This window comes from Neodiprion lecontei, chromosome 7, assembly GCF_021901455.1.
Source record: "Neodiprion lecontei isolate iyNeoLeco1 chromosome 7, iyNeoLeco1.1, whole genome shotgun sequence".
Taxonomy (NCBI): domain Eukaryota; kingdom Metazoa; phylum Arthropoda; class Insecta; order Hymenoptera; family Diprionidae; genus Neodiprion; species Neodiprion lecontei.
In genome coordinates this window covers 2,174,595-2,181,064 of record NC_060266.1, presented here as the reverse complement: position 1 = coordinate 2,181,064, position 6,470 = coordinate 2,174,595, and the positions used below count along the sequence as shown (strand labels likewise).

Here is a 6,470-nt window from a genome sequence, read left to right as displayed (position 1 = left end):
AAAGGTATATCGAATTCTCAATTCGCTTCTTTCTTTTTTTTTCTTTCGCTAGTTTTTCGTTTTTTCTTTACGAAAAAAACGTGTGGAAATAAAATTTCGTTTCACGTATCCCATCACCGTGAATCGCATCGCGTTAATTTTCTTGTGACCAATGTCCGGTTGAGATATGCACCGAATGCGGGGGCGTCGGTCGATCGGGGGTGGTGGCGACGGGGGGGAGGGGGGGGGGGGGGGGGGGCGAAGTGAACCGTAGGTACGTATGTCGACTAGCTGATCGCAGAAACGCGAACGGATGATTGAATTAGCCAGGCTCCCAGGCGTTGCCGATCGTTTTAACGCCGGTTTAATTGTTGTACTTTCACTCGCTCGCTTTTTCGCCATCCGCTTTTCCGGTTCTGCGATTTAGTAGTCTTCCCCCCCTCCTTTTCTTCACCTCCCCCTTCCGCCGTTACCTAGCAGCTCGCTCGCTCTACGCTAATTGATAATTGCACCGATATTATAACCCATTCAGTCCAATTAAAATTTCAAACAATCATTTGCCTTCTCTTTCGTGTTTGTTTATTTTCCTTCCTTCTTATATTTTTCTTTCATTCCTCGTTACGGACAGGTTTTTCTTTCCTCTCGCATCTTTATTTTTCAACCTTCTCCCGTGGTGCGATCTGTTTTTCTTTTTTTTTTTTTTTTCCACGCTATTGTGCTCTGTTCTTTCGTAATTTTCTCTATTTCGAATGCTTGACATACAATTTTTGAATCAATTTTTTACAGTCGGGATAGACGTTTGTTTTTACTGTTTTACCATATTTCTTTGTCTCGTATCAATCGTACACAATTTTGTACAACAAATTGAGATTTGACAAGAATTTTTCAACCACATGAAACCGGATTTAACTTCTTCTCTAACTTTACATGCTTGTTTTTTTTTTTCTTTGTCTATTTCTCTTTATCGACTTTATTTATTTTTTATTAAATATCTTTCGTTACCTTATAATTATTATTTTCAAATGTTGTAGATATATACATATATATTAACATCGAGCTTCCCCAGGTGCATGAGAGTTTCTCATTTAACCACATATCTCTAGATATATGCAATACACGCGTGAAAAGATAAAAAATAAAATTGGTCAAGCTACGGCTTTTAACCCTTTTTGTGATGCGAGAAGGGAAGGTAGAAACGGCGGCAACAACAAAAAGTACTCATTCAGAAACCTTGACGCGATAATTTTTAGAGGTTTCTTTCTGTTTTATTTTTGTTTAAGACACGCGCGTTCATGTACGGACGATTCTCCGTAAACTCCACGTGTCTTTGAATATTTTCGAAGAATAATATTTTTTCTTCAATAACTTGAAAGTTGAACTCTGAAAAAATCTTATCGTAACTAATCTGCTCAGCGGTAAATGTATAATTCGTTACACAGGTGGAACTCAAAATGTGAAAAGAAAAAATCACACGAGACAGATTTCAAAGTGATATGTTTCATATTAAAAAAATTGCTAATGAATACGTGATTTCGTTTCGTACTGAGTTTAAAACGAGCATCGTGATTGCGGAAGAATCCTCCATATATTGTATATATATTCACGAATCCTTATCAACCGGGAGTGTCTCGGTGGGTTTTAAAGAGAGAGAGAGTGAGAGAGAGAAGGGGTGAGAAAAAAAGGGAATGAGAAAGAGAGAGAGAGAGAGAGAGAGAGAGAGAGATACATAATACAGTCGAGTTCGGCGAGCGCTGGCCATTTCCTAGCAATTTCCTGAGGCTGTTTTTCATAAAAGTGAACTTTTGAACCGCTCCCGCTCACTTCTCCGCCCCTCTTTGCCTTTGGAATAAAATATTTCGTTAAGTAGCCACCGCTGGACACTCGGAATATCCCCCTTTCTCACCCTCCAAGTTCCCGACACCATAGCTACGGTTATAAATGACTGTACTCACCTAAATTTTCACATAATTTTTCTTCCCTTTCGCAGTTTTTTTTTTTTTTTTTTTTATTTTCGTTTATTTTTTTTCTATTCAACTCTTTTCTCCTTTTTCTTTGTATGCCTGTTTGTCTGGTTGGTTGTTCGATTACGACTTTTCATCGCTGCTAAGTAGGTGCGCGCCTTTTACTCTTGTACGTAAAATAGCTGACCAGCCTTTATTCCAAGTTAGCTACAATACGCGGATGGTTTGTATCGCACGTGCTTTTAATATCCTTATTACTTTTAGACAATTCTTCGTATTCGGCTTTCCATAATTTAAATTTTTCATCAAGACATACGTTGAAACCAGCAGAATAAAAACATCAAAATGGATTAGTAGGAAAATAAATCGATCAGTCTCGCTTGTACGTTCTAATCTCGATAATTAGGAACTCGAACAATAAGCTCGCATCATTTTCTACCTTAATCTTCACTCTTTTATCTTTTCTATGATATTTCGCAATCTGATGCTAAGTCTCAAATTTTCATCAACGTGAAATTTGATTTTTTTCCCAACATAGTCTATCACGCGATTTTTTTTTCACCTCTGTTTACCGCTTTACCGTTCAACTTCAATTTCGTTTTCTTGTTTTCCCACCAAATTTAAGCTTTTTTCAATAGTATTATTTTCAAATAAAAATTTTTCTCCTTCTCACTTCCCCGGCGGAAATTTCTTAAATATTTTAACCAACTGTTCAGCAATTTTTTTGTTCCTCTACATTTTTCATTTCCCTTTCGACGATCAATTTATCAACATACATCGGAAAATACAGCATTACCTGCACATGTATTTTCGTTAAACGCGGGCCAACTTCTGGCGCCATCCGACGTTGGCTTTCAGAACTAGAAATTGGATTCTGGCCTGTGGCGCACGCGTGACGCCAAGCGTTCGAAAAACAACGGTAATTCAAACGCAGAGGTCGGTTTCGCTCAGTCGGCAACAACGGGATCTCCAAATCTACCTCTAGCAGCTCGATACGACGCATCGGCCGCAATTATTGCCCGCTTGACAGTTGCGGCAAGTTTAGTCGTAGCGAAGTAAAAAAAAAAAAAAAGAAAAAGAAAGGCGAGTAGCAGAGAAAAAAAAATCCAAAAAAACCCCGTATAAAAAAGCAAAAAAAGCAAAAAAAAGCAAAAGATATTAAAAGTAGTTAAAAGAATCGAAAAATCCTGCAAAAAAAAAAAAAAAAAAAGAATATTTAAAGATGTAAGAAAAATTGAAGAAAAAAATTAGTATCTCAACAGGAGAATGGGACAAATTTTTTTTTTTTTTTTCACTACAATCTTCTGTGATTTTCTTTCGTCGTTTATCTTCTCGTAATTTTCACAATTTACGATACGTATGTCGTATACATATATGTATATGTACGTATGTACGTAGGTGCGTCAAGTCGATTGAATTTCGAATACAAATTGGCGTAGTTGTTTTTTTTTTTTTTCTTTCAATTCGAAAGTAAATTCCGCGCGTACGCAAGTCAAAGTTTAGATTGGTCGGGCTGTTATTTATGTGGAACCAATCGATGGGTGACTACACTGCATACGGTATATCTATATCTGTAAGGTATATCGAGGGAAATTCGCGGTATAACTCGGGTGTAGTATCGCAGGCATACATACATACACGTGTGTATGTATATAACCTTTGTAGGTAGGTAGGTAAAGTCCTCAATCAAGACGACAAGAGTGCTTGAATTTTCAATTAAAAAAAACCTCCGGCCTTTCAACTCTTCGATCTTTCGTTCTCACGCACGCAAACATATATGCATATGCAAATACACGAAATGCAATTGTGTGTAGTATGTGTATATCCATCTATTACACAATCCGTACATATCTGTATGATATGCACGATTTAACAGGGAAAAAGATAGAGTGAAGTAAAATAAAATAAAAGAAAAAAAAAAAAGACCGTCAGCAGAGACGATATTTATAAAGGAAAATAAATCTGTTTTCGTTCTCCTTTCATTTCTTTTTCAATGTTTTCCACGTTACGTAATTATCGTTTTAGGGATTGAATTTATGTATATACGGTACTCGATGAAAATCAATGATTAAAATCGGATGAACAAAAACGATACTAACCCAGCGTTAAAAACGTTTCATATACAATTTCTTATCTCGTCGATTGAAGATTGACGAAAAAAAAAATGTGTAAATGATAAAACGATTGAAATAGATATATGATATATATTTTTTTAACGAACACGTGATAATATATAATTGAAAAAATTGTGAGAATTTTTAAATTTCTTATGTAAAAAATCTGTTTTGATAGAGTGTACACGTATGATACTGAACGGCTGGTAGTGACGCATTATACAAAAACATGCACCCCGTGATTCCGGTCTGCATGACGGTTGAAAAGTATGGGTGGTGCACACAGTTGCAATCGTTGCATGGTACCCATAGGTTGTGGCGAAAATTTTTTCGCACTGATCGGTTCCCCGCCGCTGATTTGCCGGGGTGCAACACGCAGATCGTTTCATGGGGCGTGTGCGTGCAAAATTTTGACGCACTAAAACCAACGCATCGCGTACCTCGCATCGGGATCACCGCCGATAATACACTATACACGCGATGAGACCATGGGACATGGATGGCCTGATTGGGGTGCAACTCTATGTGGATGCAGTTTAATTTATATTGCATCACAAGCCAGTCGCATCCACAATCGTTCGTTCGTTCGTTGGTTTGCAAGCGCTGCCTCCGCGGTCGCGAATTTTTGTCATACGTTTTTCAAAAATCATTCACTTTCTCTTTCTCTCGCTCTTTCTCTCTCTCTCACCGCGTCACTCTGTCTCTTTGTGCTTATTTTTCTTTCGATGTTTTAGGTCGGTGTCTTCAACTACGCGGTTTTTTACTGTGCGAGTGTGTACCGAGTTTCTCTTGAACTCGACTCCATTCTTTTGCAATCTACCGTTGCACCAGAGTCTTACGTTCCGAAAATTGATGATGACCTGAGCTTACGATATCATCGATAACCGCATCATCGCTACTGACATGAAACTCTTCGTCAGCTTCCCGTTAGCCGTCGGTAAGTCTTTTTCAAATTACATTCAATGTCCGTGAGTTCTGACGCTATATAATGTCTGACACCTTCGGTACGTTTCTACTGTAACCATAATTCTGATATAACTACATGCACAATCTATGAATTGAAGCCGGTAATTTTTTTTTTTCTTATATTCTAAGGAGCTTTGCCAGTGCTGGTCAGTTTTTTTTCTGCAAGTGAACCAGTTCGTCTATTAAAATCTCAGTTTTTAGTGCGGAGTGAACTTTGGAACTACATTTTGAATAACCAAAACCGGAATTTTAAAAACGAAACAAAGATCGATGACTAGGGTTCGACTTTTTTGTAAATTTAAACTCCTTGAGTGATCTCTGTTTCTTTTTATTTTCACATTATAAATCGATGGTTAAATCCGAAGCCATAAGGCGCGGCGTCCTCGGTTTCTGTTTTTTTTTTTTCTTTTTTACACATATAATGCAGTAACTCGATCCCCAATTGAAATTCAAAATGTTTGAAAGGAAGGGAGGAACGGCATATGGTCAATTAAGAATAGTAAAGCCGCGATCCAAAGTAAGAGAAGCAATTACCCTCGATGTTGACCGTTTCCTATATCCAAATACACAGGCACACACACACACACACACACAGGCATGTTATCCAGACATATCAGGTTTCACCATAGGCGTATTGGTGCTCCGATGTACGTCGTGACTTAATCCTGTTTTGCCGTCTGCTGTGCACAGCATCTCAGCATCCTCATCTTTCCTCAGCTCCTTCTTTCCCCGCGTTTTCTTCCAACTCCATAAAAAAAAAGCTGACCAACTGGTCCTCGAGTCGTGTTGGACATTCGACATTCTCTATTAACGGTCATACGGATTATACCAACGGGGTGAGTCTCCGACTGGCCAAGATTCTCACGGTGCCTCAAACGGCTGACCCGTTAAAAATGGGAGAGGGGGGACTAAGAAGGGACGCCGGAAATTTTTCGGTCGAGCAAAAAGTGTAGAAATCTACCGGCGTATGATTAAAATCAAACATTGTAGAGGGTCGAGGGCACGAACGAGTGTCTTATCGGTTTATTGGATCTTCTGATGGTTCAGAAATATACTTTTGGAATATTGGTTCTCGAGTGTTCGATCTTCCGCGAAAACATTATTTGCCAATCGAAGCAATAAGTCCAGAATGCATCATCCGTCTGCATTGAACCGCCTGCGGTCGAAGATTAAAACCGGAAAGTGCTGAGGACTGGACAAGTGGACGAGACTACGAATATCGAGCAGAAAAGAAAGCACTGGGAGTGGAAAAAATTGAACTTGCAAAATGGTGGAGAGTATCTATCTATCTATCTATCTATCTATCAATGTGGCTTATACCTAAAACGAGTGCTGGGTTGGTTGGTGGAACGGGATGTTATTGACCCTCGTATCGTCGATGGTTCGGGACGGATATCGGACGTCTGTAATCCAGCGGCCCGCTGTTTTCATCCCTTGAACGCGCCCGCGT

The 6,470-nt window shown here is 38.9% G+C and overlaps 1 protein-coding gene across 1 annotated transcript in view; it reads left to right on the top strand.

Moving 5' to 3' along the window:
• The first annotated feature begins 4,618 nt into the window (after nucleotides 1-4,618).
• LOC124295275 overlaps nucleotides 4,619-6,470 on the top strand; it is a 57,926-nt gene continuing 56,074 nt past the window's right edge. The window contains exons 1-2 of the mRNA XM_046744712.1: nucleotides 4,619-4,681; nucleotides 4,789-4,991. The gene's annotated coding sequence lies outside the window, so the exon portion shown is untranslated. The remainder of the gene's footprint in view (nucleotides 4,682-4,788; nucleotides 4,992-6,470) is intronic.